General features: G+C 45.4%; 8 pseudogenes; all 8 read left to right on the forward strand.

Moving 5' to 3' along the window:
• Positions 1-1,331: 1,331 nt before the first annotated feature.
• On the forward strand, positions 1,332-1,451 carry LOC141268349 (5S ribosomal RNA; annotated as a pseudogene).
• A 923-nt stretch (positions 1,452-2,374) lies between these two features.
• LOC141268742 (5S ribosomal RNA) lies at positions 2,375-2,493 on the forward strand (annotated as a pseudogene).
• A 614-nt stretch (positions 2,494-3,107) lies between these two features.
• LOC141267745 (5S ribosomal RNA) lies at positions 3,108-3,227 on the forward strand (annotated as a pseudogene).
• Positions 3,228-8,745: 5,518 nt separating this feature from the next.
• Positions 8,746-8,865, forward strand: LOC141267471 (5S ribosomal RNA; annotated as a pseudogene).
• Positions 8,866-9,807: 942 nt separating this feature from the next.
• On the forward strand, positions 9,808-9,926 carry LOC141267715 (5S ribosomal RNA; annotated as a pseudogene).
• Positions 9,927-10,548: 622 nt separating this feature from the next.
• LOC141269822 (5S ribosomal RNA) lies at positions 10,549-10,666 on the forward strand (annotated as a pseudogene).
• Positions 10,667-12,865: 2,199 nt separating this feature from the next.
• Positions 12,866-12,985, forward strand: LOC141268642 (5S ribosomal RNA; annotated as a pseudogene).
• Positions 12,986-13,926: 941 nt separating this feature from the next.
• On the forward strand, positions 13,927-14,045 carry LOC141270300 (5S ribosomal RNA; annotated as a pseudogene).
• Positions 14,046-22,917: the final 8,872 nt, after the last annotated feature.

Consider the following 22,917-nt stretch of genomic DNA (forward strand, 5'->3'; position numbering starts at 1 on the left):
ACATGTCATCTGCTTCTCAGCATGAAGATTCTGTGTCTTGTGGGGTGGGCAGAGCAAGAGAGCCCCCCCTTTCTGTACCATGGGCTTTTATAGCCAGTCGTATGGACACCTGTTCTACATATGGTAGTGAACCAAAAATACACACACAAATAGCGCATGTCAACTAGACACGATGGCTGAGGCATAGAACTCAGAAAAATGATTATCGATTAACATTCCAAATGAATTTCCATAATTAACCATTTAACAGAGACCGCCTGGGAATGCCAGGTGCTGTAGGCTTTTGCTTTTTCCTTCCTTCCACCAGCAGGGGGCACTCTCTTCTATGCCTTTTTTCCATTCCCTTTCACAAGTGCACACATTCATTCTCTTTTCTTTTTTTCATTTGCTTTCTCTCTTGCACTATTTCATCTCTGCAAAATACCAGCATCCTTCTGATCACCATGGGCCTCCAGCATTGTTGCTTATTTACTTTTAATAATAGGCTCCTTTTCACCAGGACCAGCGTCTCCCGCGTGGCTGGAGGCAACCACCGGTAACCCCAAGCAGAAGACCTTTGCAGGCAACACGACCCTCCCCCCTGAAGAGCAGCTCAAAGTCACTGGCAACCATCTCACCCTCTTCCTTCATTCACCCCTGGACGTCTCGCTCCGCCCCCAAGTTACGGGTCCAGCTTGCTCTTTCTGTCACATTACCGCGATGAAGGGTTTAGCTTGCAGGAGACCCTGCGCCGAGGCATTTTTGAAGACACCTGATGCGGCGGGTGAATCACTGCTAAACAAACCACACCTGTAGGGACGGCACAGCCTTTGCATGGACCCTTCGGAGCCCGCCCCATCACGGCCAGATTGCTCGCCACCAAGCGTGTTACAACTCTCCTGTTAGGTTTTTTTTAGTTTGCTGGTCACATGACCATTTTGCCTATTTAATCCGGCTCCGCCCTCCTGGCTTTGCTGGACTTCATTTGTATTTACTACTGTTGAGCTAGCTTGTTGCTTTGTTGCCGTTCTCAGTTAGTTTTGCTAGGTCTTCTGACCCCTATGCCTTTTTGTTGTGTGTTTGTCTTTGACTGCTACTATTTCTGCTAGGAGGTGTCCAACTTTTCCCAGTCCCTAGATCTTGTAGGGATCCCTCCCTCACATCTATAGGTCTGCGTTCAGACTAGCCGAGGACTTTAGCGGGTCTGATCGCAGGATCAGGTTCCCCGTTACATCGTAGGGATCTAGCTTAGTTCTATTGTAGGGATAGATCTCCTTTCTTTCCTTAGTCTCTGTAGCAGATCATAACAAAGCGATCCTGAGAAAGGCTGGCCGGGCGATGGATCAAGCAGCGTCTACTGGCCATACCACCTTGGATACGCCCGATCTCGTCTGATCTCAAAAGCAAAGCAGGGCTGGGCTTGGACAGTTCTTGGATGGGAGACCTCCTGGGAACACCAGGTGCTGTAGACCATTTTGATGACGTTTTGCCCTACTGCCCAGCTCGGCTAGCATGGAACGGCGCCTTGCCGGACACCGACCTTAAGTAACTTAGATGATGGAAGCCCCAAGGCCTCTGAGCCAGTTGGCAGCTAAGTACGCTACCCCGCCGCCTTCACGCACGCCTGACACCGAGCTCCTTGCCACGGCTAGGAGTGCTTATTGACTCCGCAGCTCGCCGTGTGGAAATGATGGCGTTAAAAGCACCCGGGGCCGTGAAGGGGCCAGGCTTTCAGCAGGTGCCCAGGGAAGGTTTTGGATGCCGGCCGCCTAGCGAGGGCCAGCAGAAGTAACATGTTTCTCTGAAAAGAAGGTTGTGTAACCAAGCCAGACGGCTGACAAAGAGCTAACCTCAGGGCAAGGAAGGAATTGGGGAGGGGGGGGGGTGATTCCTGCTAGGGTCCTGAAATCAGAAAACAGGCAGGAGAGTCTGACGCATGGTGACGGAGAGGTTGTAGGGGCAGATAGAGGGTGTTGTCACGTGCGAGCACGTGTGCATGCTGGCTTGTGTGTGTGTGCGCTTCCTAGGTGTGGCGCGCTGCAGACAGTCAAAGGGATTGTTCCCTTTCATTAAAAATTAATTCCCGGCTGCTAGCTATTAGAAAGCAACTAACCGCGCTCTGCTCACCCTACCCGGGTCTACCGGTGAGTCTCGCCTCTGCTCCCGGCCTGTGGTATTGGCCGTGAAGCTGACGTTCCGTCGACAGCGCTGCAGCCGATCAGTGAGCTCAGTGGCTCTGAGTGGGACGTTGTGTCTTCAAGACCTTTTAAGGAAGCCAGCAAAAAAATTGAAGAGAAGGGAAAGCACAAAAGGACCTGGTCTTGCTGAGCACTGGAAAGGGCAGCCGGCAGCCAGACGTCACAGTAGAAAAGCAGCAAGTGAGAGGCTTGTCTCTGCTTACGGCCACACCACCCTGAACACGCTTGATCTCATCTGATCTTGGAAGCTAAGCAGGGTTGCACCTGGTTAGTACTTGGATGGGAGACCACCTGGGAATACCACGTGATGTAGGCTTTTTCCTTCCTTCCACCAGCAGGGGGCACTCTCTTTTATGCCTTTTTTCCATTCCCTTTCACAAGTGCACACATTCATTCTCTTTTCTTTTTTTCATTTGCTTTCTCTCTTGCGCTATTTCATCTCTGCAAAATACCAGCATCCTTCTGATCACCGTGGGCCTCCAGCATTGTAGCTTATTTACTTTTAATACTAGGCTCCTTTTCACCAGGACCAGCGTCTCCCAAGTGGCTGGAGGCAACACCGGTAACCCCAAGCAGAAGACCTTTGCAGGCAACACGACCCTCCCCCCTGAAGAGCAGCTCAAAGTCACTGGCAACCATCTCACCCTCTTCCTTCATTCACCCCTGGACGTCTCGCTCCACCCCCAAGTTACGGGTCCAGCTTGCTCTTTCTGTCACATTACCACGATGAAGGGTTTAGCCTGCAGGAGACCCTGCGCCGAGACATTTTGGAAGACACCTGATGCGGCGGGTGAATCACTGCTAAACAAACCACACCTGTAGGGACGGCACAGCCTTTGCATGGACCCTTCGGAGCCCGCCCTGTCACGGCCAGATTGCTCGCCACCAAGCGATCCGGAGAAAGGCTGGCCGGGCGATGGATCAAGCAGTGTATACTGGCCATACCACCTTGGATACTCCCGATCTCATCTGATCTCGGAAACAAAGCAGGGCTGGGCTCGGACAGTACTTGGATGGGAGACCTCCTGGGAACACCGGGTGCTGTAGACCATCTTGATGACGTTTTTACCTACTGCCCCGCTCGGCTAGCATGGAATGGTGCCTTGCCGTACACCGACCTTAAGTAACTTAGATGATGGAAGCTCCAAGGCCTCTGAGCCAGTTGGCAGCTAAGTACGCTACCCCGCCGCCTTCACGCAGGCCTGACACCTAGCTCCTTGCCACGGCTAGGAGTGCTTTTTGACTCCACAGCTCGCCGTGTGGAAATGATGGCGTTAAAAGCACCCGAGGCCGTGAAGGGGCCAGGCTTTCAGCAGGTGCCCAGGGAAGGCTTTGGATGCCGGCCGCCTAGCGAGGGCCAGCAGAAGTAACATGTTTCTCTGCAAAGAAGCTTCTGTAACCAAGCCAGACGGCTGACAAAGAGCTAACCTCAGTGCAAGGAAGGCAAGGAAGTTGCGGAAGGAATTGGGGAGGGGGGGGTGATTCCTGCTAGGGCCCTGAAATCATAAAACAGGCAGGAGAGTCTGACGCATGGTGACGGAGAGGTTGTAGGGGCAGATAGGGGGTGTTGTCACGTGCGAGCACGTGTGCATGCTGGCTTGTGTGTGAGAGTGCGCTTCCTAGGTTGGCACGCTGCAGACAGTCAAAGGGATTGTTCCCTTTCATTAAAAGTTAATCCCCGGCTGCAGCCTATTAGAAAGCAACTAACTGCGCTCTACTCACCCTACCCGGGTCTACCGGTGAGTCTCGCCTCTGCTCCTGGCCTGTGGCATTGGCCGTGAAGCTGACGTTCCGTCTACAGCGCTGCAGCCGATCAGTGAGCTCAGCGGCTCTGAGTCGGGCGTTGTGTCTACAAGACCTTTTAAGGAGCCAGACGTCAAAGTAGAAAAGCAGCAAGTGAGAGATTTGTCTCTGCCTACGGCCACACCACCCTGAACACGCCCGATCTCATCTGATCTCAGAAGCTAAGCAGGGTCAGGCCTGGTTAGTACTTGGATGGGAGACTGTAAAATAAGACTCTTCCTGTATTATTTTTTTCTACTGAGGACTTCTCAAAGTATCAATATCACGATATTCTTATAAAAAAATGTATCTATTTATTCTTGGATTGTCCATTAAAATGAATCAGATTGCAGCAGGTACATACAATAATTAGTTATAAAGTAATTGTCCATTTGTCCATAATTAGCTTAATTGTTGAGATTCACCCATCTTTCCTTGTATCCTGGCTGGTAAATCATGTCTTTGTCCAGCATGTGTCCAGGCCTACATGTCATCTGCTTCTCAGCATGAAGATTCTGTGTCTTGTGGGGTGGGCAGAGCAAGAGAGCCCCCCCTTTCTGTACCATGGGCTTTTATAGCCAGTCGTATGGACACCTGTTCTACATATGGTAGTGAACCAAAAATACACACACAAATAGCGCATGTCAACTAGACACGATGGCTGAGGCATAGAACTCAGAAAAATGATTATCGATTAACATTCCAAATGAATTTCCATAATTAACCATTTAACATTTCCCCCTTTTTTGAGAATAAAAGGACTTTAACTGAAAAATCTCAAAAGAAGATACATTCATAAATCATTTTTTCTTTCCTTCTTCCTTGGCAATATCATTAAATTTCCATAATAATAATAATAGTAATAATAGTATCAATATCGGATTATTGTTATATAATGATGTGAATTCATGTTATGGTAAGCCGTGACTAATATTCATTTAATATGTATAATTATACTTCCCTATATCTAAATTGAAGCAATCGCGGGTTCAATCGTCATCATCTGATGTCATCGGGTCGTCGTCTCGTCTTCTTCTTGGTTCTTTTATAACACAGTCTTTAGATGAAAACTCCTTTGAAATAAATTACAGCATGTAGATATTGTACAGTCCATAATTGTGCTCATTATTGTTCAGTCCATAAACTGTACTCTTTATTAGAAAGATCATGTGTGTCAGTTGATAAGAAAACAAAGTCCATGGATGAAATGTAGCTTTAATATCTGTGCAGTGTCACCTGGACTTACGTTGTATCGTCTTTGGAATCTTCCGTGTGTCCGCACTGGTCTCGTGTCACTTTTGGAACAGATGTGACGTCTTTGGTCAGTAAAGCAAGGGTTAACTTGACACTTTCCTGCTTTATATAGCACCATAACCAGTACTCAGTCCTTTATATACAGGACACATATGCCAGGTATTACCTGTTCACCAGCTTTCATTGAAGCGTTGCAGGTGATAAGAAACCACTGGAACGTGATGAAACTTGAACATAACACAGTACATATAGGATCATCGTCCTCTGCCGTCCTGGTGATCAGTGGTGTAAATTGTATTGTATGTAATGGACACAGTCTATTATAACACTCAGCATTCACACCTGTTACCTTCTGAGACGTCACGATATCAGTTGCTTTTTCTTGTAACTTTTGAGAATCTCTTTGATTTATAAAAATTAAGAGTCTTTATTAAGATAGAATTCATAATTGCGATGTCTTGATTGAAGTCTTCATTCCCTAATCTGATACCAAATCTGGCAGTTTTTCCTAACCTATAATATCACAGCGTACCATAGCAATCAGTAATATCCATCTAATTATTATCAAAATATTAAAATAAATTATGTTTGGAATAATAAACAATAATAGATAATAATTCATTATCAATCAAGTTCTCCACATGATAGAACATTTTTATGTCATAGGTGTAATTACCTTTTCCAACCCATAGGTGTCAGTGTATTTTGAAAAAACAAGTTTTTATATCTTTATTAAACCAATAATATCAAAGAATGTATACTCCTGAACCAAAATAAATAAATATATGAAAGTATGAATGAATGAATGAATGAATGAATGAATAAATGAATGAATGAATTGTTGTGTTTACTCAGAAAATGTAAACATTTTTTTCCTTAGCAATATATATTTAATGAAGCAATACTTTTGTATTAGACATTACTTTATTAAATAGTAATGTGTTTTCTCAATTGAGATATTGAACTCAAATAAAATCAAATGAGAATTAAAAAATGAAAAAATAGAAAAATAAGAAGTATAAAGTAAGAATAAAATCTTAAAAATGAAAAATAAAATTAAGAGTAAAAATAAGAATAAAAATAAAAATAAGGCCTTTAAATTTTAATAACAAATGCAGAGTAATTATATTCTCCATAAAAAATACCCTTATATCTCCATTGTTTGGATGATTTCATATTTGTCATAACCTTGTACCACCAAAAAAATATTAAATTATGCAACTTTGCATGTAATACCCTTCTTAATTATACCATAGTACCTTATTATTATTTCTTCTTTATTAAAATGTGTGGAAAATAAGTATTGATCAAAAGTGATTATGTAATCAGGATCAAAAACACATTTTCCCCCTTAATACCAAAAATATTATTTTATAAAATTTATGTATATATCAGAACCAAATTAAAAATAATTATTCTTCTAGAAATATTGTGCATAAATTTCATATCGATGAGTAGCATAGATTTGACTAAAGAGATGTGTGTACCTATTGAGGTAACCATTAAAAATAATATTATAGTTATTCAAGAATATTATCATGTGGAAAATTATTTTAAATATAAATTTGCTTTGTAAACCATTTTGATGTGTGGTTGCCCTTATCCACTATTAGTTAAATCAAGAAATAATAATTATTAAAGAAATATAGAAATATATATATGTAGATAATACCTAATTATGTATTATAATTTCCTCAGAATTAAATATATTTTTGTACCTTCACATAAAGAAACATTTTTTTTTTTCAAACATACAAACATACAAGGCCTCTGTCACATCAATCACACTTAGCAGCTGCTGATTTACTCATCTGTCACCTTCACTCTGACATTCACAGATCTGTTCAACTCAAACATTCCACATATGAAGTTTTAGATATATATATATATATATTTAACCCAAAATTGTTGTATCCCAATTTATTAATGCGCATTGCCATATCAATTGAATATCTTTATATTTCTTTGACTATTCCCCAAGTACATATTATATAATATGAGAGTAAGTCACTGGAATTTCAGACACTTGAAAAAACTCTTGTCTTAGATTCTTTTTTCACTGGCTGTCCGGTCTTAAGTTACATCAGTTGAAAATAGAATGAATGGGATCCTATACTATTAGCTCAAAGTTCAAAGGCCGCAGCTGTCACACGTCATGCTGTAAAGCTACTTTAATTTGCACGAACACTTCATGCACAGAAAATATTAGCAACACAAAAGAATTAATAAGTATTACATATATATTATAGTTCAACTAGATATATTGTTATTATTTTAAAATGTTATACACATAAAATCATGCAATTTTTTCACTTCCTGTGTGAATAAAGAAATAAATCCATTTTAGAGTTCTTTGATCAAATCCTGCTTTGGAATGAAAACTCTAAGGAAATATAAGAAAATAAAATTAAATATCAAATTCATACAGAAACAGAATTATTTAAATATCTTATACATATATTGGTTGGTTCTAATGTAATTCAAAATATTGCTACTTAAATTTATATATATGAAGTTCTAATTTATTAATATATATATATATATATCTCTTATAAACGTATATATAAATACAATTATACGCAATCTCTACTTAGACAAGTGTATATATATATATATGAACTATTAGAAACTATGTAACTACAATTTTACTGTATAAGATTATAAATAAATATTGAGACATTGTATTACATTTTGATACATTATAATTACAGTTTTTCCTTAGCCACTCCCTAAACCAAATCTTCTGTCTCTCTCAAATATCTCCAGGAACGCCCTATTTAGGAAAGACATTTTTCTATCCTTCAAAACCTCAGAGAACTGCCTGTTCTTCTGTCCACATTCCATGACGTCACTGTGAGTTGGTCGTCTCACCTGTCTCTGTCCATCAGTTTCAGCCATTTTCCTTTTTAGAGAATCACAGTTCTGACTGAGAATTAACTCATTCTGTGGAGAGATGGATCTTTGCACTGGCTGATATGGCTTATAACATATCTTTTCACGATTCTCATGTTTTCTAACAAAATCCAGCATCTGCGCACATTCAAATAATGAATTTTTTTGTGATGCCATAACTTGGGAAACTGAATTTAAGAATTTGAATTTTTGTGCAAAAGTTGTTATCATATGTTGTACTTTTCCATTTTTGATGAGAGCTTTGTACAACCGTTCAAATATGGACATGAATGTATATGTACATTCCTTCCTACCAATCCTTAGTTTCTGCAGATCTTCTATGTTGGGAAAATCCTTTGTGACACAATAAAACAAATATCTTAATCTGTCCGAATCATTTTCCCATCCATTAGGAGAGTCATTTTCACAGGGCATTAAATGTAAACGTCTGGACAATGTCACAGGAATCCATATTTTAAATAATTGATTCCTCTCCTCATTGGATAAATCAAACTTATCAGAGAAGCTCTCAAATGTCTCTGAATTTCTACAGGCATGGATTTTGACATCATATTTTGGCATGATTTTGTATAATTTCAGCAATCCTGAGAAAGGCTGGCCGGGCGATGAATCGAGCAGCGTCTACTGGCCATACCACCTTGGATACGCCTGATCTCGTCTGATCTCGGAAGCAAAGCAGGGCAGGGCTCGGACAGTACTTGGATGGGATACCTCCTGGGAACACCGGGTGCTGTAGACCATTTTGATGACGTTTTGCCCTACTGCCCAGCTCGACTAGCATGGAAGGGCGCCTTGCCGGACACCGACCTTAAGTAACTTAGATGATGGAAGCCCCAAGGCCTCTGAGCTAGTTGGCAGCTAAGTACGCTAGCCCGCCGTGTTCACGCAGGCCTGACACCGAACTCCTTGTCACGGCTAGGAGTGCTTATTGACTCCGCAGCTCGCCGTGTGGAAATGAAGGCGTTACAAGCACCCGAGGCCGTGAAGGGGCCAGGCTTTCAGCAAGTGCCCAGGGAAGGTTTTTGATGCCGGCCGCCTAGCGAGGGCCAGCAGAAGTAACATGTTTCTCTGCAAAGAAGCTTGTGTAACCAAGCCAGACGGCTGACAAAGAGCTAACCTCAGTGCAAGGAAGGCAAGGAAGGTGCGGAAGGAATTGGGGAGGGGGGGGGTGATTCCTGCTAGGGCCCTGAAATCATAAAACACGGAGGAGAGTCTGACGCATGGTGATGGTGAGGTTGTAGAGGCAGATAGGGGGTGTTGTCACGTGCGAGCACGTGTGCATGCTGGCTTGTGTGTGAGAGTGCGCTTCCTAGGTGTGGCGCGCTGCAGACAGTCAAAGGGATTGTTCCCTTTCATTAAAAGTTAATCCCCGGCTGCAGCCTATTAGAAAGCAACTAACCGCGCTCTACTCACCCTACCCGGGTCTACCGGTGAGTCTCGCATCTGCTCCCGGCTTGTGGCATTGGCCGTGAAGCTGACGTTCCGTCGACAGCGATACAGCCGATCAGTGAGCTCAGCGGCTCTGAGTGGGGCGTTGTGTCTACAAGACCTTTTAAGGAAGCCAGCAAAAAAATTGAAGAGAAGGGAAAGCACAAAAGGACCTGGTCTTGCTGAGCACTGGAAAGGGCAGCCGGCAGCCAGACGTCAAAGTAGAAAAGCAGCAAGTGAGAGGCTTGTTTCTGCCTACGGCCACACCACCCTGAACACGCCCTATCTCGTCTGATCTTGGAAGCTAAGCAGTGTCAGGCCTGGTTAGTACTTGGATGGGAGACCACCTGGGACTACCAGGTGCTGTAGGCTTCTGCTTTTTCCTTCCTTCCACCAGCAGGGGGCACTCTCTTCTGTGCCTTTTTTCTATTCCCTTTCACAAGTGCACACATTCATTCTCTTTTCTTTTTTTCATTTGCTTTCTCTCTTGCGCTATTTCATCTCTGCAAAATACCAGCATCCTTCTGATCACCGTGGGCCTCCAGCATTGTTGCTTCTTTACTTTTAATACTAGGCTCCTTTTCACCAGGACCAACGTCTCCCTTGTGGCTGGAGGCAACCACCGGTAACCCCAAGCAGAAGACCTTTGCAGGCAACACGACCCTCCCCCCTGAAGAACAGCTCAAAGTCACTGGCAACCATCTCACCCTCTTCCTTCATTCACCCCTGGACGTCTCGCTCCGCCCCCAAGTTACGGGTCCAGCTTGCTCTTTCTGTCACATTACCGCGATGAAGGGTTTAGCCTGCAGGAGACCCTGCACCGAGACATTTTTGAAGACACCTGATGTGGCGGGTGAATCACTGCTAAACAAACCACACCTGTAGGGACGGCACAGCCTTTGCATGGACCCTTCGGAGCCCGCCCCGTCACGGCCAGATTGCTCGCCACCAAGCGATCCTGAGAAAGGCTGGCCGGGCGATGGATTGAGCAGCGTCTTCTGGCCATACCACCTTGTATACGCCTGATCTCGTCTGATCTCGGAAGCAAAGCAGGGCTGGGCTCAGACAGTACTTGGATAGGAGACCTCCTGGGAACACCGGGTGCTGTAGACCATTTTGATGACGTTTTGCCCTACTGCCCAGCTCGGCTAGCATGGAACGGCGCCTTGCCGGACACCGACCTTAAGTAGCTTAGATGATGGAAGCCGCAAGGCCTCTGAGCCAGTTGGCAGCTAAGTACGCTACCCCGCCGCCTTCACGCAGGCCTGACACCGAGCTCCTTGCCACAGCTAGAAGTGCTTATTGACTCCACAGCTCGACGTGTGGAAATGATGGCGTTAAAAGCACCCGGGGCCGTGAAGGGGCCAGGCTTCCAGCAGGTGCCCAGGGAAGGTTTTGGATGCCGGTCTCCTAGCGAGGGCCAGCAGAAGTAACATGTTTCTCTGCAAAGAAGCTTGTGTAACCAAGCCAGACGGCTGACAAAGAGCTAACCTCAGTGCAAGAAAGGCAAGGAAGGTGCGGAAGGAATTGGGGAGGGGGGGGTGATTCCTGCTAGGGCCCTGAAATCATAAAACAGGCAGGAGAGTCTGACGCATGGTGACGGAGAGGTTGTAGGGGCAGATAGGGGGTGTTGTCACGTGCGAGCACGTGTGCATGCTGGCTTGTGTGTGAGAGTGCGCTTCCTAGGTGTGGCGCGCTGCAGACAGTCAAAGGGATTGCTCCCTTTCATTAAAAGTTAATCCCCGGCTGCAGCCTATTAGAAAGCAACTAACCGCGCTCTACTCACCCTACCCGGGTCTACCGGTGAGTCTCGCCTCTGCTCCCGGCCTGTGGCATTGGCCGTGAAGCTGACGTTCCGTCGACAGCGCTGCAGCCGATCAGTGAGCTCAGCGGCTCTGAGTGGGGCGTTGTGTCTACAAGACCTTTTAAGGAAGCCAGCAAAAAAATTGAAGAGAAGGGAAAGCACAAAAGGACCTGGTCTTGCTGAGCACTGGAAAGGGCAGCCGGCAGCCAGACTTCAAAGTAGGAAAGCAGCAAGTGAGAGGTTTGTCTCTGCCTACAGCCACACCACCCTGAACACGCTCGATCTTATTTGACCTTGTAAGGTAAGCAGGGTCAGGCCTGGTTAGTACTTGGATGGGAGCCTGTAAAATAATACTCTTCCTGTATTATTTTTTTCTACTGAGGACTTCTCAAAGTATCAATATTACGATATTCTTATAAAAAAATGTATCTATTTATTCTTGGATTGTCCATTAAAAAGAATCAGATTGCAGCAGGTACATACAATAATTAGTGATAAAGTAATTGTCCATTTTTCCATAATTAGCTTAATTGTTGAGATTCACCCATCTTTCCTTGGATCCTGGCTGGTAAATCATGTCTTTGTCCAGCATGTGTCCAGGCCTACATGTCATCTGCTTCTCAGCATGAAGATTCTGTGTCTTGTGGGGTGGGCAGAGCAAGAGAGCCCCCCCTTTCTGTACCATGGGCTTTTATAGCCAGTCGTATGGACACCTGTTCTACATATGGTAGTGAACCAAAATTACACACACAAGTAGCGCATGTCAACTAGACACGATGGCTGAGGCATAGAACTCAGAAAAATGATTATCGATTAACATTCCAAATGAATTTCCATAATTAACCATTTAACAGAGACGGCTTGGGAATGCCAGGTGCTGTAGGCTTTTGCTTTTTCCTTCCTTCCACCAGCAGGGGGCACTCTCTTTTATGCCTTTTTTCCATTCCCTTTCACAAGTGCACACATTCATTCTCTTTTCTTTTTTTCATTTGCTTTCTCTCTTGCGCTATTTCATCTCTGCAAAATACCAGCATCCTTCTGATCACCGTGGGCCTCCAGCATTGTTGCTTATTTACTTTTAATACTAGGCTCCTTTTCACCTGGACCAGCATCTCCCGTGTGGCTGGAGGCAACCACCCGTAACCCCAAGCAGAAGACCTTTGCAGGCTACACGACTCTCCCCCCTGAAGAGCAGCTCAAAGTCACTGGCAACCATCTCACCCTCTTCCTTCATTCACCCGTGGACGTCTCGCTCCGCCCCCAAGTTACGGGTCCAGCTTGCTCTTTCTGTCACATTACCGCGATGAAGGGTTTAGCCTGCAGGAGACCCTGCGCTGAGCCATTTTTGAAGACACCTGATGCGGCGGGTGAATCACTGCTAAACAAAGCACACCTGTAGGGACGGCACAGCCTTTGCATGGACCCTTCGGAGCCCGCCCCATCACGGCCAGATTGCTCGCCATCAAGCGATTCTGAGAAAGGCTGGCCGGGCGATGGATCGAGCAGCGTCTACTGGCCATACCACCTTGGATACGCCCGATCTCGTCTGATCTCGGAAACAAAGCAGGGCTGGGCTCAGACAGTACTTGAATGGGAGACCACCTGGGAGCACCGGGTGCTGTAGACCATTTTGATGAAGTTTTGCCCTACTGCCCAGCTCAGCTAGCATGGAACAGCGCCTTGCCGGACACCGACCTTAAGTAACTTAGATGATGTAAGCCCCAAGGCCTCTGAGCCAGTTGGCAGCTAAGTACGCTACCCCGCCGCCCTTCATGCAGGCCTGACACCGAGCTCCTTACCACGCCTAGGAGTGCTTATTGACTCCGCAGCTCGCCGTGTGGAAATGATGGCGTTAAAAGCACCTGGGGCCTTGAAGGGGCCAAACTTTCAGCAGATGCCCAGGGAAGGTTTTGGATGCCGGCCGCCTAGCGAGGGCCAGCAGAAGTAACATGTTTCTCTGCAAAGAAGCTTGTGTAACCAAGCCAGACGGCTGCCAAAGAGCTAACCTCAGTGCAAGGAAGGCAAGGAAGGTAAGGAAGGTGCGGAAGGAATTGGGGAGGGGGGGGTGATTCCTGCTAGGGCCCTGAAATCATAAAACAGGCAGGAGAGTCTGACGCATGGTGACGGAGAGGTTGTAGGGGCAGATAGGGGGTGTTGTCACGTGCGAATGCTGGTTTGTGTGTGAGAGTGCGCTTCCTAGGTGTGGCGCGCTGCAGACAGTCAAAGGGATTGTTCCCTTTCATTACAAGTTAATCCCCGGCTGCAGGCTATTAGAAAGCAACTTACCGCGCTCTACTCACCCTACCCGGGTCTACCGGTGAGTCTCGCCTCTGCTCCCGGCCTGTGGCATTGGCCGTGAAGCTGACTCTCCGTCGACAGCGCTGCAGCCGATCAGTGAGCTCAGCAGCTCTGAGTGGGGCGTTGTGTCTACAAGACCTTTTAAGAAAGCCAGCAAAAAAATTGAAGAGAAGGGAAAGCACAAAAGGACCTGGTCTTGCTGAGCACTGGAAAGGGCAGCCGGCAGCCAGACATCAAAGTAGAAAAGCAGCAAGTGAGAGGCTTGTCTCTGCCCACGGCCACACCACCATAAACATGCCCAATCTCGTCTGATCTCGGAAGCTAAGCAGCGTCAGGCCTGTTTGGTATTTGCATGGGAGACCGCCTGGGAATACCAGGTGCTGTAGGCTTTTGCTTTTTCCTTCCTTCCACCAGCAGGGGGCACTCTCTTCTATGCCTTTTTTCCATTCCCTTTCACAAGTGCACAAATTCTTTCTCTTTTCTTTTTTTCATTTGCTTTCTCTCTTGCGCTATTTCATCTCTGCAAAATACCAGCATCCTTCTGATCACCGTGGGCCTCCAGCATTGTTGCTTCTTTACTTTTAATACTAGGCTCCTTTTCACCAGGACCAGCGTCTCCCGGGTGGCTGGAGGCAACAACCGGTAACCCCAAGCAGAAGACTTTTGCAGGCAACACGACTCTCCCCCCTGAAGAGCAGCTCAAAGTCACTGGCAACCATCTCACCCTCTTCCTTCATTCACCCCTGGACGTCTCGCTCCGCCCCCAAGTTACGGGTCCAGCTTGCTCTTTCTGTCACATTACCGCGATGAAGAGTTTAGCCTGCAGGAGACCCTGCGCCGAGACATTTTTGAAGACACCTGATGCGGCGGGTGAATCACTGCTAAACAAACCACACCTGTAGGGACTAGAGATGAGCGTTGTTCTACTCGAACTGTTCGCCAATCTCAAATTCGAGCTGTTTTGGGCGGTGTTCGAGCCGTTCGGCGAACACGAACAATTTGAGAAAAATTCGGCTGTTCGAGGTTATGTTCGATAACTGTTCGTGCACCAAAATCATAACTGGATTTTTTCTCAGTAATGATGAAAATTAATGTTAATACGCAGTTTGAGTGTACATCAGGGTGGGGGGAGGGGCAGGGGATGGATCTCTGCAGGAACAATGAAGATCTCCATTTTTTTTTCTCTTTCCCGCATTTGCAGTGGGGAGGTGCAATCTGTCAGCCTATCAGCAGCGCACACACGGAGCGAAGTGCTTTTTTTCACACAAGCAAGGGCATGTGTCATTGGCAGTGTATGTCACATGTCTTTGCCCTATAAGACCAAGCCATTTTCCCCGTCGCCACCATTTTCTCACTGCTGCAGCTGCGTGTTAGACGGCACCGCTGTTGCTGTGTGCGCTATACCTTGTTAATTTCAAGCCAATTTTCGCACAAATCTACAGATAGCTTGGGAGTAGGGAATAGTTGTGATTGCAGTCCTTTTAAGGACTAGGTTACAGCATTTCCTACGACTTTTATCAGGCAGGTCTGTGCTCTTAAATAGATAGATTGTGGGAGTGAAGACTAATTGTAATTGGAGTCCTTTTCAGGACTAGGTTACATCAGTTCCTATCAGTTTTTGCCAGGCAGGTCTGTGCCAGTGCTGTGCAAGTTTTTTTCACAGCATTTGGCTGAATCTAGCAAAGCTAATCCTTTTTGGCCTATTGCAGAGTGTGTTAGTCAGTGAAGTAGCCTATCTGTGTTGCAAGATATACCACCTCTGTATAGAATACCAATTTTTTTACTGCACCTAGTGAAGTAAAATCTTTTGGGCATAGCATCATTCTATTAGTCCATCTATACTGACCTCCATCAGGTTGCAAATTGAATATAATTTTTTTCTGCATCTAGCTCTGAAAAAATATTGGGCTTCTAGCTTTGTGTGGGACTTGTTCTATTAATCCATCTATACAGACCTCCATCAGGTTGCAAACTGAATATATTTTTTTCTGCATCTACCTCTGAAAATATCCCGAAAACAATCCCGAAAAGTAGGAAGAATGGGAAGCATTTAAGGAAACCAGGATGGATGAACACAGAACTTAAACACATGCTAAAAAGAAAGAAAGAAATGTTTATTAAATGGAAAGAGGGAGGCATATCAAAAGAAGATTATAATGCAGTCTGCAGATCCTGCAGGGCACGTATCAGGTTAGCTAAAGCTGGCAATGAATTAAGGCTTGCAAGAGATGTCAAAAGCAATAAAAAAGGATTTTGGGGGTATGTCAAAAGTAAAAGAAAAGTCAAAGATGCTATAGGATTTTTACAGGCTGAAAATGGAGAAATGGTAAGAGAGGATGTTGAGAAGGCCAAACTTTTTAATTCCTATTTTGCATCTGTTTTCTCTCAGAAAGAAAATGTAACATCAACTGATCTTCACTGTCCTTTTAAAGGAATAGAAGAATCCAAGTAATCTGTAAACAGATAGATTGTGAGGGAATAATTAGCTAACATAAATGAGTTCAAGTCTCCAGGTCCAGATGACTTACACCCCAGAGTACTGAAGGAGATCGTAGAAGAAATTTTAGAACCACTCTCCATAATCTTTGAAAATTCTTGGAGAACAGGAGAAGTCCCAGAAGACTGGAGAAGAGCAAATGTTGTTCCTATCTTCAAAAAGTGGAAGAAGGTGGACCCAGGGAACTATAGGCCGGTGAGTCTGAATTCTATACCAGGAAAGATCTTTGAACAAATTATTAAACAACATGTATGTAAGTACCTGGATAAGAATGAAGTGATTAACCAGAGTCAGCATGGGTTTGTAACTAACAAGTCATGTCAGACTAACTTAATTTCCTTCTATGACAGAATCACTGACTGGGTGGATCAGGGAAATACTGTAGATATAGTATATCTTGACTTCAGCAAAACATTTGACAAAGTATTTCACACCATCCTTATTGAAAAAATGACCAAGTATGCAATGGACCAGGCAACTGTTAGGTGGATTCATAACTGGCTTAGTGATCGGACTCAAAGAGTGGTTGTAAATGGCTTCACATCCAGCTGGATGAATGTCTCAAGTGGGGTACCACAGGGCTCCGTCCTGGGACCTGTATTGTTCAACATCTTTATCAATGATTTAGATGAAGGAATTGAGGGTAAACTGATTAAATTTGCTGATGACACAAAGCTAGGAGGGATAGCTAATACTAGAGAAGAGAGAGAGAGGATTCAAAAAGACCTAAATAAACTGGAGCAGTGGGCAGCAACCAACAGAATGATTTTTAACAGGGAAAAATGCAAAGTACTATATCTGGGCAATAAAAATGAAAAAAGCATATACAGAATGGGAGGAATAGAGCTAAGCAACAGTACATGTGAAAAAGACTTAGGTATACTAATAGATCATAGACTGAACATGAGTCAACAGTGTGATGCAGCAGCAAAAAAGGCAAATACAATTCTGGGATGTATTAACAGAAGCATACAGTCTAGATCACGTGAAGTCATTATCGGTCTTTGCTCCTCTTTGGTCAGACCTCATCTGGAATACTGTGTACAGTTTTGGGCACCACATTTTAAAAAAGACATAGACAAACTGGAGCAAGTTCAGAGAAGAGCGACCAGAATGGTGACTGGTCTGCAAACCCTGTCCTATGAGGAACGGTTGCAGGATTTGGGAATGTTTAGCTTGCAAAAAAGAAGACTGAGAGGAGACTTAATAGCTGTCTACAAATATGTCAAGGGCTGTCACATTGTAGAAGGATCATCTTTATTCTCATTTGCACAAGGAAAGACTAGAAGCAATGGGATGAAACTAAATGGGAGGAGACACAGATTAGATATTAGAAAAAACTTTTTGACAGTTAGGGTGATTAATGAGTGGAACAGGCTGCCACGAGAGGTGGTGAGTTCCCCTTCAATGGACGTCTTCAAACAGAGGCTGGACAGACATCTGTCTGAGATGATCTAGTGAATCCTGCTTTGAGCAGGGGGTTGGACCAGATGACCCAGGAGGTCCCCTCCAACTCTACCATTCTATGATTCTATGATTCTATGAAAATATTGGGCTTCTAGCTGTGTGTGGGACTTGTTCTATTAATCAATCTATACAGACCTCCATCAGGTTGCAAACTGAATATATTTTTTTCTGCATCTTCCTCTGAAAAAATATTGGGCTTCTAGCTGTGTGTGGGACTTGTTCTATTAATCCATCTATACAGACCTCCATCAGGTTGCAAACTGAATATATTTTTTTCTGCATCTACCTCTGAAAAAATATTGGGCTTCTAGCTGTGTGTGGGACTTGTTCTATTAATCCATCTATACAGACCTCCATCAGGTTGCAAACTGAATATATTTTTTTCTGCATCTACCTCTGAAAAAATATTGGGCTTCTAGCTGTGTGTGGGACTTGTTGTATTAGTCCATCTATACTGACCTCCATCAGGTTGCAAACTGAATATATTTTTTTCTGCATCTACCTCTGAAAAAATATTGGGCTTCTAGCTGTGTGTGGGACTTGTTCTATTAATCCATCTATACAGACCTCCATCAGGTTGCAAATTGAATATAATTTTTTTCTGCATCTAACCCAGCCAATAGTTTTGGCCTAATACCACAGTTTGGCCACTCAGCTCTGCTCGGTTCCCATCCTTTGTTTTTTTGTGCAAACAACTCCAGAGTTGTGAATTAGTTAACCACCAAAATGAGTGGATAAAGGCCTGCTGCTGGTGGAAAGGGGAATAGGCGTGTTGGGAAGGGGAAAAAAGGTTGTGTCCGTGGGGTAGGTGTTAAAGCAACAGTAACATCTGCAGAAGAAAGACCATCTTCCAGCCAAACTAAAAGGTCTACTTCTTTTAGCGGACAATGTGATAAGATCCCTTTCTTACGGCCACGCCAATCGCTACAAATTCCAGATGAGGTACAAAAACAGCAGGTGCTTCAACGGATATCAAGTGCTCCTTTAAGTGGGCTCTCCTCCACATCAACTTCAACATCACAAATACTCCAGTCCTCAAAGGTGTCACCCCAATCGCACTTGCTTCTTCACAGCTCCCAAATCTCCAGCTGCCCGTCTGAGTATGAGGTAGAACAGATGGTTGAGTCTGCAGAGCTGTTTACTCATACTATAGCCTGGGAATCAGAGGTCGACTACAGCGCTTCTGTGAATCCAGACGAGGAAATGATCTGCACTGATGCCCAGAATCTTTATGAGTCGGATCCAGGACCAGACGCAGAAGGTTCTGACCATAATGTAGACCCTCATTCCCAAACTGTAACTCCTGTTGGTGGAGACAATGAGGAAGACGATGATAAGACTCAAATACCTGATTGGAGCGACAACTTTAGTTTTTTGTCAGGGCAGGAACAGGTTGGCTCTGAGGACGACGGGTGTGATAACGCACAGGGTGATGATGATGAGGTTGGAGATCCCACTTACTGTCAACCCACAGTCAGCCAAGAGATGAGGTCAGCAGAGGAGGTGGAGGAAGATGCTAGTGACGACGATGTCAGGTTGCGCCTTCCTGGACAGAGACGTAGTACTGGAAGCACGTCAACAACTGCATCCTCAAACACAACTCTGCCTCTCACCACAAGTCGTGGTGGCTCTTCAGGTCGCATGGGTGCTAAGCCTTGCATAGTCTGGGCATTTTTTCAGATCAATAAAGATGACCCAACTCGTGTTATCTGTAACATTTGTCAGCAAAAGCTAAGTAGAGGCCAAAAAATACATAGTTTGAGTACTTCATGCATGAACCGGCACATGGACATGAAGCATAAGTTGCAGTGGGAAGCTCAGTGTGCTACAATGCGGCCTAGCCGGCCGGGCCAATCACCGTCTGCCATATCTTGTGCATCCGCGGCCTCTTCATCCTCTGTGACTGGGGGGACAGCAGTCACACCTGTTTTGGGGCGCAGACCTGCCACCTCTTTACCCGCAACAGCCAGCGTGATTGGCAGGTCATCATTTTCTTTGGAGGTGGTAACACCAGCTGGTGTTGAGCGCTGTCCGACATCGATAGCACCACCTTTGGATTAAGGTAACCTAACATGTCCGCCTGCATCTTCCTCACAGACCGGCAGTTTGCCGGGGACACCCTTATCAACCCCGTCTAAGCACAATAGCCAGCCCTCGGTCCCTCAGATGTGGACAAGTAAAAGACCATTTCCTCCTAGCCATGAAAAAGCTAAGAGGTTGAATTTCACCATCTTCAAGCTCTTGGCTACAGAAATACGGCCTTTCCGCCTGGTGGACACAGAGGATTTTCGAAACCTTATGTCCGTCGCAGTGCCCCAGTACCAGATGCCCAGTCGGCACTACTTCTCAAAGAAAGGTGTGCCTGCGCTCCACCAGCATGTCGCACACAACATCACCGCTTCTTTGAGAAACTCTGTGTGTGACAGGGTGCATTTCACCACAGACACTTGGACGAGTAGGCATGGACAGGGGCGTTACATGTCGCTGACTGGGCACTGGGTAACTATGGTGACAGCAGGACAAGGGGCTGCTGTCCAAGTGTTGCCGTCCCCACGAGTTGTGCGTCAATCCTCTTTATGTCAAAGTTCCTCCACTGCTTCTGCCTCCTCAACCTCCTCTCCGTCTTCCACCTGCACCTAAAGCCTGTCTGGTCATGCCACAAGCTTTCTAACTGCGCAGAACGAATCCTGCACACCTCCTTACTATGCTGGCAGTAGGGCTCAACGTCATCAGGCGGTTTTTACATTGAAATGTCTGGGAAATGTGAGTCACACAGCTGAGGAGTTGTGGTCAGCTCTGGAGAACCAATTTCATGAATGGTTGTCTCCACTGGACCTGAAACCAAGGAAGGCCGTGTGCGACAATGCTGCAAACCTGGGTGCGGCCCTTCGCCGGGGCAATGTCACACACGTGCCTTGTATGGCTCACGTGTTGAACCTGGTTGTCCAGCAATTTTTAGCCCACTATCCCAGACTAGATGGCCTTCTGCAGAGGGCACGGTCGCTGTGTGCTCACTTCCGCCGCTCGCATCCCGCAGCTCAGCGACTTACATCTCTACAGAAGTCGTTGGGCCTGCCACTTCACCGGCTAAAATGCGATGTGCCTACCCGGTGGAATTCAACTCTGCACATGTTGCAGCGACTGTGACAGCACCGACAAGCCCTGGTGCAATACGTTCTGACGTATAGCCTGGGCCAACGAAATTCAGAGGTGGGGCAAATCACGCTGGAGGAGTGGTCTCAGATCAGGAACCTATGCACCCTTCTGCACAGTTTTGAAATGGCGACGAAGATGTTTAGTGCTGACGATGCCATTATCAGCATGACTATTCCGGTGATTTACATGCTGGAGCACATGTTAAACAGAATTCGGAGTCAGGTGGTGGCACAAGAGGAGGTGGAGGAAGTAGAGGAGGAGGAGTTGTATGCGTAAGGGCTAACATCTGCAAGGTCCAGACGGTCGGCAGCACCAAGGCGGCAGGCATGTGAGGGTGGGGGAGATGGTTTTACCAGGGCGCATGGTAGCAGCCAAACTAGTGAGGAAGGTGCAGGAGCCGAGGAAGAAGTGGAGGACGAACTGATGGAAGACTCATCAGATGAGGGAGACCTTGATCACATTTCTGTTGTGCGAGGTTGGGGGGAGAGGACAGAGGAAGGAAGCATGATTGTTACCTCGCCACCAACACAACAGGGACTTGGTGCTCCTGGATGCGCAACACACATGAGTGCCTTCTTGCTGCACTACCTGCAACATGACCCTCGAATTGTGAGAATTAGAAATAATCCTGACTACTGGGTTGCCACACTGTTAGATCCCCGGTACAAAAGTAAATTTGCAGAAATTATTCCTGCCATAGAAAGGGATGCACGCATGCAGGAATATCAGCAGAGACTGTTGCAGAATCTTACATGTGCTTTTCCACAAAATACCAGTGGTGCACGTAGTGAATCTCACAGTTCCAACTTGCCAACCGTGGGACCGTCAAGTGTTCAGCACTCAAACCGTAACAGAACCACAGTATCTGCTGGTAACATCAATTTTGCGGAATCATTTCACCACTTTTTTAGCCCATCCTTTGCAAGGCCACAGGAGACAAGAAGTCTGACACATAGTCAACGCCTAGAGACGATGGTACAGGAGTATCTCCAAGTAAACATTGAAGCCACGACTGTGTCACTGGACCCTTGCTCTTTTTGGGCTTCCAATCTGGATAAATGGCCGGAGCTAGCCACTTACGCCTTGGAGATCTTGTCATGCCACGCAGCCAGCGTTCTGTCTGAACGTGTGTTCAGCGCTGCTGGTGGTGTGCTGACAGATAAGCGCACACGGCTCTCCACTGATAATGTAGACAGACTCACGTTCATAAAGATGAACAAATCATGGATCCGAAACGACTTTTCTACCCCTGTGTCATCCTGGGGAGAGTAAAAGCTTGATGATTGGTTAAAATCACTCTACCAACCGTTTTAAGCTTTCAAATTACTAATCATGTTTATCTGTATCTTGGCTGGAAAATAATTTGGGCTTTGTAGCAGTGTGCAGCACTGATCCTATTAGGCCATCTATACTAAAGCTTCACCAGATTTAAAATTAATAATAATTTTTAGCTGCATCTAGCCCGGAAAATAATTTTGGGGCTCCGAGATGCGCAAGACACATAAGTGCCTTCTTGCTGCACTACCTGCAGCATGACCCTCATATTGTCAGAATTCGAAGTAATCATGACTACTGGGTTGCCACACTCTTAGATCCCCCAAACTTTTCGATCAACCTTTTCATTTTAATAAAGGCCAAAAAAATGGTCATTTTTGAAATTATAAGCATTAGCAGGTTGTTAGAAACTGAAATCAAACAGTTTTCAACTCAAAACTTTATTCTAGGTGATGTTACATTTTCACATAGGACCCCTTGTTCGAAAGGAGCTTCTGAACTCTCTCGTCCATTGAATTTGTCAGGTTTTGGATGGTTTCTGCTTCAATTGTTTTGCATGAGGACAGACTACCCTCCCAGAGCTGTTGCTTAGATGTGAACTGCCTCCCGCCATCATAGACACTCCTTTTAATGATGCTCCAAAGGTTCTGAATGGGGTAGAGGTCAGGGGAGCATGGGGGTCACACCATAAGTTTGTCCCCTTTTATGCCCATATCAGCCAGAGATGCAGATGTTTTATGTGCAGCATGAGATGGTGCATTATCATGCAGAAAAATGATCTTGCTGTGAAATACACGGTTCTTCTTCTTGAACCATGGCAGGAAGTGCTGTTTGAGAAAATCCACATACATTATGGAGTTCATCTT

This window comes from Phyllobates terribilis, unplaced genomic scaffold (assembly GCF_046119375.1).
Source record: "Phyllobates terribilis strain yellow unplaced genomic scaffold, ASM4611937v1 Scaffold_4__5_contigs__length_816908805, whole genome shotgun sequence".
NCBI classification, from domain to species: Eukaryota; Metazoa; Chordata; class Amphibia; order Anura; family Dendrobatidae; genus Phyllobates; species Phyllobates terribilis.